This window comes from Lactuca sativa, chromosome 5 (genome assembly GCF_002870075.4).
Source record: "Lactuca sativa cultivar Salinas chromosome 5, Lsat_Salinas_v11, whole genome shotgun sequence".
In the NCBI taxonomy this organism is placed as follows: Eukaryota; Viridiplantae; Streptophyta; class Magnoliopsida; order Asterales; family Asteraceae; genus Lactuca; species Lactuca sativa.
In genome coordinates this window covers 183,489,838-183,501,918 of record NC_056627.2, presented here as the reverse complement: position 1 = coordinate 183,501,918, position 12,081 = coordinate 183,489,838, and positions in this window count along the sequence as shown.

Genomic DNA, 12,081 nt, shown 5'->3' with positions numbered 1-12,081 from the left:
GAGGGTATTCCATCCCGGTAGGATGATAGGGCCCTAGTATGTCGTTGCAGTAGACTGCTATGTGATTAATTGATAGATGCACATTTTTGCTAGTGTTTGGGCATTCCAACCCGATGGTTGTGGGCTAGCAGTATTCCATCCCGGTAGGATGATTGGACTCACAGTATGTTGGCATTCCAGCCCGATGGTTGTGGGCCTGGGGTATTCCATCCCGAGGGATGATTGGACCCATAGTATGTTATCGTATGTATAGGTGTGTGGGCATTCCAACCCGATGGTTGTGGGCCGAGAGTATTCCATCCCGAGGATGATTGGACTCGTAGTCTGTTAGGCATTCCAACCCGATGGTTGAGGGCCTGGGGTATTCCAACCCGGCGGTTGATTGGACCCATAGTATGTTGTTTATTGATGTATGTATATGGTTATGTGTGTATGGGTATGTTGGGGGAACTCACTAAGCTTTCTAGCTTACGGTTTCAGTTTATTGTTTCAGGTACATCAGGTGATCGTGGCAAGGCAAAGGCGTGATCGTATCGCTCCTCATATTTCATGATTTTATGATGTGATTATGGGGATACTCTGATGCTTAAAACTGTTTTGAAAACAAGTTGTATTAACTTAATGATTTTTGAAATGGATTAAAATGTTTTAAATTGGTTGGAAAATTTTAGTCGTTACACTTTATCAGTATGGAACTTAGTATCAATGTAACTCTTACAATGATCTCTTCCATACTATCAAGGTCATATCTTCTGTCCTCCAAGGACACTTAAGAATGTTCTTGATCTTGATTCATTAATTCTTGCCAAAATTGAACTAATCCAACTTGTGTTGCACGAGGCATACAAGTCATTAGATGCGGTACATGTCATGGCATGTATGATCGATCCCATAGCAGAAGCATGTGGGACATGAATCATTTGCTTTAGCTCAATAGTAGAACCAGGACATTAGCATTGCTCAATGTCATGCCATATTGTAATAAGCCTAAACTCGTTTTCGAGTTTCCTCAACATTCCATGTACTTTGGATTAATCCAATGAATCACTTTGATCTATCTCCATATATCCTTATTATGCACATGTCTTGTGTATCCCATGTATATCATAGCGAAACAATTCTCATACCAAGCCAAGTTTTTTCACCTGCTAAGTTAGAATATAGTTTCCTATAAAGCGTACATTGTCTATGTACAATACAAGGGTGACTATAGTGCTCCCATTAGCACTAACATATATATGGCTTATCTATGTTTCTCGAAATTCAAACTCTTTGAACTTTTCTCACTGAAACAAAGATCCCAATTACTCCCACTAGCTTTGACATATATATGGCTTATCTTTATTTCTCAAAATTCAAACTCTTTTAACTTTCTCATTGAAATAATGATCCCACTCGCGAGATGCTTATTTTGGTCCATAAATGAACTTATTAAGCTTACACATCCTTCACGACCTTTCTTGGTTTGATTATGTGTTTGTTCCTATCCATACTCGTCTCTTCTTGGAGATCCACTTGCACCTAAGGGTTAAGGTCAAGTGCTTGATTTACCAAATTACAACATACATGGATTGAATCTCACTTTCCATTTCCTCTTTCTATATTGTAGCCTTTAGGGCTACCATAGCTTACGATAGCTAGTACACTCTGATTTCTATCTACCAGTGACTCAAATACCTTAGCAATATAAACTCTTATATAACTAGGTCCATGACGTCTTCTATCATATCTATAAGGAAAAATGGAAATATGTCAGTTTCCTTAATAGCTCTTTCAATTCCAAATTGAATGATATGTCCAACTTTAGGCTTTTCGTTGGTTGACTCTTGAATCTTATCAAGATCAATGTGGCTCCCACTAGCCCTTTTGGAAATTAGCTCCCTCTCTTGGAAGACTGCCCTTTGAGCAACATACACTTTGTTCTCAGAAGGTGGTTAAACAATTATCCAAAAATGCTTGATGGGCTCTCCAACGAGATAACACATCTTTAATCAAAGTCCTAGATTGTCGAGCGCTTCACGACGAGCGTAAGCCTCATAATCGTAGACTTCCATATATGGCAGTGAGGATAAAACCCCACTTCACATACCATAGAGTGTTTCAAGAACCTACTTAGTTGGCACAAGACCAAAGGACTTCTTGTAACATTATTCATGGTACAATCCACGAATTGTTAGCAAACACAGTGCAACCCATCTAGTACAAAATCAATGAACAATTTGTTTCTCTATCCAACTAACACTTCCTAGTGGTAGTGTTTTGGGCAGAGATAGATCATGAAACTCTTTCATTATGACTTAGATGATTGATAAAGTTTGGACTGAGATTCACACTATGAGTGTCTCATCCTATTGCCCAATTGATTCTTAACTTCGCTATATGAGAGTTCTGAATACCTGAGAAGTTACAGACACACATTCATACGAAGTTGGTCTCACTATGTATTGTGATTAATCTGAACGGTCCATTAGTGTGAACTAATTCCAACAGATACTCACATCACCCAGTGACGCATTCATCATTTATCTTGATAAACAAGATTTGCATTTATCATAAGACTCGAGGTCAAATGATATCCAAAATCTGATCCAATTGGATACTTGGTAATGCATTTCTCATTTATGTATCCAATACTATGATTCCACAAATACGTTTCACCCAAACATTTGGATGTATTTGAATAAGTACTTATTATGGCCAATCTGAACGATCCATTAGTTGAACTAACATCAACATATATTCACAATAATACACCTTATTCAAATGTTTGAATCAATTTTGAACTATTGCTACTATACTAACCTCATAGATTTCATGACTTTCTTTTAACATGTTAGAATGATCCACATTCAAATAAGTCAAAACTATCTCATAAATCATTGTATATACTATTTCAATTTTAATACCATAAACTAAACATTTTGTAAAAAAGTTGTCTTTTAATCCTATGAATGTAGCAAGGGCTTGACATTCATGATCAAATTATCTTCTCCATGTTTTAGTCTTCTTACTTCATTTTAGTGACTGCACATTCTTGCAAATGTCAACACTAATCCTTAGCAACACACTCAAGGTTTAGAAGTAATGTTTTGACGACATTATAAATCCATATATTTGATTGAATAACAAACATGGAAGAACTAGTTATCTTTTGATCCAATGGAAGTAGCACGGGCTCGTGACCCATGATCAAATTTAACTTTTTCATGTTCCAGTCCTTTCACCTCAAATATACATTTGGGCAAGTTTGATTTCTTAGTCCTTTTCTTGTTATGGAAACAAGTAGCTATCAGAACATGTCTTATAATAACCCTTCCTTTGTCCTAGGTATTAGGGCCCAGATTAGGTATACTAATCACCTTTTAAACCATGGGCAATTGGCTTTCTTCTTCTTGACACTTCTATTCATGATAGTAAAATATGGGAGTGTTTTAAAGTATGAGTTTCTATGATTAGCCATGTTAGTTCCAAAAGGAAACCATAACATGTTACACAAATCCTTAATGGATATTCCAAGTTTTTCGTATCAAAATCAGAATGAGCTGATCATATGTACATGTTAGCTAGTCGACTAACCATAGTCAACTCCTAACTCAAGGAAATTCCATTTTACTTCAATATGTCAATTTACAACGTACATTTGATAATTTCTCTTTCTAACAATTTAGAATGCAATGTTTGAAGTAACCTAGGAAGAGCTTTAACAAAGGCATGATCTTTCCTTTCGTTTATGAGAACTATTCCCAAACTACGAGTTTGACAAGATTGATCATCCTTATAGTTAATCATTTCAAAGGTTTTATAGCAGTAGATGTTAGTGGATAAGGTTATAGACAACATTCAATGACAAATTCCATTATAGTTTTGTTTTACTTATCCTTAGGAGATAATCACCCTAAATTATTTTAGAAGGCTAGGATCCATATTTGGCTCCATGATGTGTAAAGGGATGTCGTAAACACACCATAAAGTTATTTAGGTAGGCAAATCCCTTTGCCAATTTCGATCACTACGAAACTCCTAAATCTTTGAGATTCATTGACTATCAATGGCATGTTAATCTCGGATTATGTTCATCTCAAATTCAATGATGGGGTCGTCGCGGATCACTGAAAAGATGGTGAATCGAACATACAAAATCGCGTGGTCCCCGACTCAAGTTACGCTTGAGATTCGCGAGTTCCACATCATTCTCTACCTATACTCTCAAATTGACGTGTCGGTTAACCACGCAAGCTCCATCAACAAGTTATAAAGAGAATGTGCAACTTTTATGGATAACATAAGATTTACATTAAATAGATTGAGAATTAACCTTGGAAAATCGCATGGTCCCCGACTCAAGTTACGCTTGAGATTTGCGAGTTCCATATCATTGTCAACTATATTCTAGATTGATGTGCCAGTTAACCACACGAGCTCCACCAATAGAATATAAAGAGAATGTGCAATTTTCATGGATAATATAAACTCACATTCTATTAATAAAATGGGATTTTGTTTTATACTTGTATCTAGAATACTTTTAGATTGACCATTATCACTATCAAACCCTTTCGGTAACTCCATTCTCAAAATGCAATAGGGCGGTGAGGGTGGTAAACGTGAAGCATATTAAAAACCGACCTCATTAGGAATCAAAGAGACCTCCTTAAACCCTTACATTAGAACGGGTGAGCCTAGTCGAGGTAAAATTGACAATGTCAATGTTTAAACACGCGAGGGCGCATGTTGTAACTTTCTTATACATATAGTAGACACAATTCTAATATATATATATATATATATATATATATATATATATATATATATATATATATATATATATATATATATATATATAAATACAAGGGGTACATTTAAAACTCTTTAAATTTAGTTGTCTATTATTAATTCTAATTAATTGCGAGGACGCAATGTAACAATTAATAAATCATGAGGGGTTAATATTCAAATTTATAAACCTCTATTACAAAAAATATTAAATATTTAAATTCACTATTTAAATAATAGATAAATATCCAAATTCAAATAATCAAATGAATATTCAAATTCAAATAAACATATTTAAATAATATTTATCCATTATCAAATAAATATTCAAATTCAAATAAACACATTTAAATAATATTTATCCATTATCAAATAAATACCCAAATTCAACTAAACATATTTAAATAATTTGAATCAATTTTCCAGATTTAAAACATTTTAAACTTGGTAACTATGCATATTTTATAAAGCTTCATATTTGAAAAATTGAAAAAATCCGAAAACCCTAATTTTGTCGAGTTCACGTTGTGAGTTGCGACTAGAGTTGTATCATATTACGAATTTTTCATCTAATCTTCTTCCATTTAGTTTCAAACAAGTTTTTACAGAAAACATGGATCTAGGGTGAAAGTAACCATGAACCAATGGCTCTGATACCACTGTTGGATTTTCTACGCATCAAATACACTCTAAAACTAGGCAGCGAAAAAATCGAAACAACGATATACCTAAGTGTACATGCATCCTATGGATCTATGACTTCATGATAATTACATCAACCCTAGAAAAGTAAAACATAAGTAAGAAAACATACCTATTATGTATCCCTTGATCTCCATGCTTGAGATCTTGAACCTCCATGAAGTTGCTGTATGAAAGGATCCAAACCAGAATCCCTCTAATGGTATCAAACCCAATGGCACCAAATAGTGAAATAAAAATAACTAGGAGAAGGGTCAATTTCACAAACTCAAAGGGGTTAGAAATCGTCCCTAAGAGGGGGAGGAAGAAGGGATGGCGAAACTTCAAGCCAATGTGTAAGGAGGAATGAAATCTCTAAGGCCTTATTTATAGCATTGGATCCCTCCTAGGGTTTAGTACTCCTTCCCATGTGGGATGGAGGCCTAACCATGAAAATTCAATCCTTTCCCATGTGGGATGGAGTGATTTTCATCCAACCCTAATTCCATAAGGGTTCTGGAACATTCCTGATTAACCAACTATCGTTTAATGAACATTCAACCCTTTAATTAATTAAACTGTTAATTAATTCCCAAAATATATTTCCAATTAGTTTCTAATTAATTATTAACCATAATAATTAATAAACTAATTTCTCCTTTATTTATCCTACTCAATTTGGGTCTTGAGGGTAACCCAAAAGGACCCTGCTATTATTAGAAATATTACCAATAATTAATGACCTTGGACACTATTCCAACAACTCTCATTCTAGAAATGATTAACAATGAAATTATGAAGGACAAATGGTCTATTCATAGATGAGGTAACTTGTAGATAAAACTTATTTGAATCAATTAAAAAATCAAGAGTAATCCATATTCAAATATTTTCCTTATCAGCTATTAGGATTGATTCTAGAAGGCTTTTAGAGCCTCCAAAACCATCATCCTTCTTTAGGGTTTCTAAAATGCTCATCTTGCTCAATTGTTGAACAATTAACATTTAGTCCATGCACCTTTAATCAATTCATGATTAATTCTAATTAATTCCAAATTACTTCTTAATTAATTTTTAATCAATTCTAATTAGTTTCTAATTAATTTATTAATATGTAATAAATTAATAAACTATTTTCCTCACTCTCTTAAATTTATTTAAGCTATTTTAGCTCTTGGGGAAACCCAAAAATGGCTTTGTTATTATTCCCAAAATTATACAAATTAGTTATGACATTGAACACCTATTTCCAACAAACGTATGCTCTAAATATCAAAATCGGTTAGTTTGTATAGCTCACTATGACAACACCTCTTCCCCCACTACTCTTAATGTCAATCAAAACAAACAGGGTTCAAATGCTAGTCGAAAAATCATCATCAAAACAACGGGAAAGGCAACGATCGACGTGGCGGCAAAGGTGGTCACGCCGGTAGCAGGGATAGTAGCTAATAGTAGCGTCATGGTGGCAACCACCCTTCAACGTTCTTCGATAGTGGATGTGGGATGGTATTACCAACCAGTTGCTCATTCTTTTCCCTCGTTCCAACAACAACAACGTCCACAAATGAGTTATGGTGGGTTGTGTTTTATTAGGTTGTTTCCATCCAACAACAATCGACCCAATGGCCCAACAACAGTCCTCATTAAAAGTGACGACCTCAAAAGGTCTATCCTGTTTCTCCTCCAACGGCCAACAACCTTTTTCCACATCTACGACACAACAACAACAACAACAACAACAAAAATTCTTAGCTAGACAGCCCAACGCATGGCAGTTGTTCAATTCTCTAACATCGACTGAACAGGCAATGCCTTTCCCACAAGCTTTTAGCACCATGACCATCCAACATCCATGAAATGTTGATTGGTACGTAGACATAGGGACAACTACACATATTCATGTCGACTCAAGAATCCTCAAGTCTTTTAGCAATAAGTGCAATAACTTTTCAGTTTTAGTTGGTAATGGTTCTCACATTCTTGTCAGACACATGGGTACCACCACTCTTAGCCAAAATCCTTATCACAATATATCCTTTAAAAGTGTTCTCATTACATATCATATTATTAAGAATCTCATTTATGTGTGATATTTTACCCGTGATAATAAATTTACATTTGTAAGAACCTGAAACTTAGAGTAAGTTGACTTTTAGTCATTTATTGACCAAAAGGGAAATTTGGTCAATTATGATAAAATATGAGAATGTGAAGTGGTAACTTCGTGAAAAGGGCCACAATAAATTTAAGCCACATAGAAGATGTTATATGAGTAAGTTCAAGATAAATAATGCATGAGATGATGCATTTTTTTTATCAAAAGGGCAAAATGTGAATTTTATGCTTTTTGGGCCAACTTTGTGACGTAATAGGTTAAGACCTGTATTAATTTAGTGAGAAGTGACTTAATAGATTTGTATATTATGCTCTGACCTTCACGTGGATATAAATAACACTGAAAAACAAGTTAGTAATGAAGAAGATATGAAGGTTATAAGTTGGGACAAAAATGTCCTAAGGTTGGAAGGGAATCAGCCCAAGGGGCTCTTGTCGAGCCGGAACCGTGGCACAGAAAGTAGATGGTTGCAGCGTGGCGAGTGATGAAGGGGTTCAGGCGTAATCTTCTTCATAAGATAGAAAGGGCAACATACTTTTCCCCACGACACGGTGTATGGGCACCACGACACGGTGGCCAAAGTAAGATGCTAAGTGGAGAAGAGCCCCACGGTGTGGCAAACATTTATGTGGCCATTGACTAAGGACAAAGTGGTCATATCGACGCGGTAAGTATGGAACTGCAGTGTGGTTTCAAGAATTTAAGTCAGGTTATAACCTGTTAGAGCCTTATTTCTGAATCAAAACACCCCAAATTGATAGAGAGCTAAATGAGGGCGAGTAATGAGTCAAAACTCGCTAAGGTGGATAAAGACATGGAAGAAACTAAGGAAGAAGAAAAGAAGGACAAAGCAGCTGCAGGAATAAGCAAAGGATTCAAGACCCAACATGAAGAAAACGCCAACAAAAAGAAGAAATAAAATTCAGAGAAGGCGTATAAAAGATAAGTGGTTGCATATAAAAGAAAAAGAAAGGAGATGAAGGAGAACATGTAGATTCTACTCCCACCTGCAACAACGTAGATGGGGGAAAAGTCTGGCTCACGAGTCCTTAAGAAATAATCGCTTATGGGAGGCAACCCATGGTTTGAAGGAATTTTTATCCTTTTTATTTTTACTTTATTTTTATTTGGTGTTTTTTTGTTTTTATACCAAAATGATGATTGTTTCTTTCGTATTACTCTTGGATCTAGTTTAGTTTTTGTCGTAGAATTTTGTAAGCAGAAAATGAGTTGAACATTAGAGAGAAAAAGTCGTGAAGAGAGAATTTTAAGAGATTAATACAGAGCCACAACTTTTGATAAGTGTAAGGTGTATGTCGAGTTCGTGAGTGATTATATGATATTTTATACGAGGAGTATCACATCTACTTGTTCGGTTTTTGAAGATATTACAGTTCTGAAATGCTAGTATCTACGACGTGGTGGCACTATTGCTATGTCGTGGAGAGACATTTGTTCGAGATTATGAGACACTACTTTCATCCCTACGATGTGGACATCACATTCCAATTTTGATTGTGGTTCATAAGTCCTCACACTTGATTCTACGGCGTGGTCGCCACTTTCCCACATCGTGGTCACTATTCATTGCATTATTTTGCACCACATTTTCGAAGTTGGTGTCCTTGGTTTTATAATCCGGCACATTCAGAAGAAGCAAAGTCCAATTTCCAGCAACATTTGAGATGTCAAAGCTTACCCATTACAATTATTCAATCCAATCTCGCGCTATATACCCAAGGCGAGTTCATTCATTTTCTCCCTCTTTTATTGTATGTGTTTTTAATTGTTTTTATATATAATGAGGGCATTGTATAATTTAAGTATGGGGTATGAGAATTGGAAAAAGGACAACAAGCATACTATAATTTAAAATTTTATATTTGCTAGATTAAAAAAAATGAAAATATAGACCTGAAAAAATGATCTCAAATAATAAAATCTAGTAAATTTAAAAATTTTATTTTGATATTATTGCGTTAGAGCTAGTTTACTAGTGTTGTATGAGATGATTTGACGAGAACTCTAAGATTAGGGATAATGACTTGAAATGGTAACGAACTTTCGACTTTCTTCACATTTAGTCACTAAACTTTTTCTCGTTATCTATTTGCCACTGAACTATTGAAACTGTTCATATTTTACCCTCATGAACGGTTGTTACTGGTCATAAGGGTAAAATGTGAATAGTTTCAATAGTTCAGTGCCAAATAGATAATGAAAAAAAGTTTAGTGACTAAATATGAACAAAGTCGAAAGTTCGTTTCCCTCTAAAAAGTTCAATGACTAAATGTGAACAAACTTCCTCTGGAATTATGTTTTAGCAAATTATTTATTTTTTTTAAATTCTAGCAATATTTGTTGATGAAGAAATCTATGAAATAAAAAAATAAAACCCCCCAAAAATATATTAAAAAAAACGAAACTGAAATAAAAAAACCAATGTCTCTCTCTCTCTCATGTCACAAGGCTACTTTACCACATGCAAGTGGGTTTACAAAAGTCAAACCATTTACAAAGTCATACATGGATAACTTTGTACCCAACATTCTCCCCCTCAAAGTTAGGAATGGATGACCCGCTTCAAATCTTCCAAACTCGAGCAACTTCACGAACCGAGCCTCAAATGTGACACATGTAGAGATGAGCATCAAATCTTCAATTCTTCCATGACACATGTGAGACCATACAAACCGAGCATCAAAAGGCAATTAGGAGTTTCTCATTCTCCAAAAAATTACCAAAATTTTGAGCATTTATGCACACTCCAAAAATCTTCAATAAGTCCAAACCTATCATGAATTGAGGTCACTTCGGTCTTCAAGTCCGCATAATAAGAAAAATTCAACTTTCGAATTTCCATATCTAAATCTCTCCCCTTTTTATAATCGAAAAATGATTATAAAACCAAAAAGGGAATGAGAAAACGCTCAATTCGGAATTTTTCTATCCAAAACTCCCCCTTAACACATGGCATAAACATTTTGCTTCAATACAGAAAATCCAAAAAATCTTCAATTTTTAGTTTCATTCACGGACCGCCTTTGACAAAATTTTGAAATTGATATGTTCTACCCAAAATTTTGGATTTTCCGGATTAAAGCAAAATATGTAGGTCATGTGTTAAGGGGGAGTTTTGGATAGAAAAATCCCGAATTGAGCGCTTTCTCATTCCCTTTTTGGTTTTATTATCATTTTTCGATTATAAAAATGGGGAGAGATCGAGATATGAAAATTCGAAAGTTGAATTTTTGTAAAACCAAAATCAGATTGGAAATTTTGATTTTTTATTTTGGAAAATACCAAACCATTGGTTTTTTATTTTGATTTCGGTTTTTCGTTTTCTTTAATATATTTTTCGGGGTTTTTGTTTTTTATTTCATAGATTTTTTCATCAACAAATGTTGCTAGAATTTAACAAAAATAAATAATTTGCTAAAACATAGTTCCAGAGGAAATTTGTTTACATTTAGTCATTGAACTTTTTAGAGGGAAACGAACTTTCGATTTTGTTCACATTTAGTCACTAAACTTTTTTTCATTATCTATTTGCCACTGAACTATTAAAACTGTTCACATTTTACCCTTATGACCGGTAACAACCGGTCATAAGGGTAAAATGTGAACACTTTTAATAGTTCAGTGGCAAATAGATAACGAAAAAAAGTTTAGTGACTAAATGTGAACAAAGTCGAAAGTTCGTTACCCTTTCAATTCATTATCCCCTAAGATTAAGTTAAGCCAATTTGTTATAGTATATTTGTAGCTTCCTAGTTCTAGTGAAATCATGAAACAAAAACAGGAACTTGTGTAGCTTGAGAGACATGATATGTTTTGCAATGTGAATATCTAGACCCAATAAAAATCCTATGAGTCGACGATTTATCTCATGTGTGCTTCCTTGTTAAAATAAAACGAGTTAATTTCAATGTTTTATCTGTTTAAATTTATGCACTTTAAGTCTAGTTATATATATTAAATAAGTAACAATTCGGGAGTGGAGCCAATCTGTGGCCTTTGAGACTCGATGAGTATTCATCCCAGTGATATTTATATCTACACACCTATTTATAAAAACTTGGATGGATGGGAAGAAAATCGCTACGTCGGTTTCATCGAAAGTCGTGGGTTCCATCAGTGGTCTTTATAAATTTCGAGTACTCCAATGAATTTCTTAGAAAGTTACAAACTACAGTATTAATAAAGTTATTATTTGTTTGCTAAAGTTGAAATTGAAGTATTACGTGAAAAATCGAAAAAGTTGTGAAAAAAGGTGAAAAAATTCCACAAAAATATAAAGAAGTTGCAATAGATTTGGTTATATTTTTAGGATACTTATTATATATAATATTAAAGTCGTGTCACTTGGAATTTAGCACGAACTTTTGAAATAAAATTAGGTAAATAAAAGGGCATATGTGGTAGGAATGCAAAAATAAATGTTGTTCAAAATATACGGGGAGCATTTATGAGGATCGTTGGTATTTAAGATTTGGGAAGTACTTTAG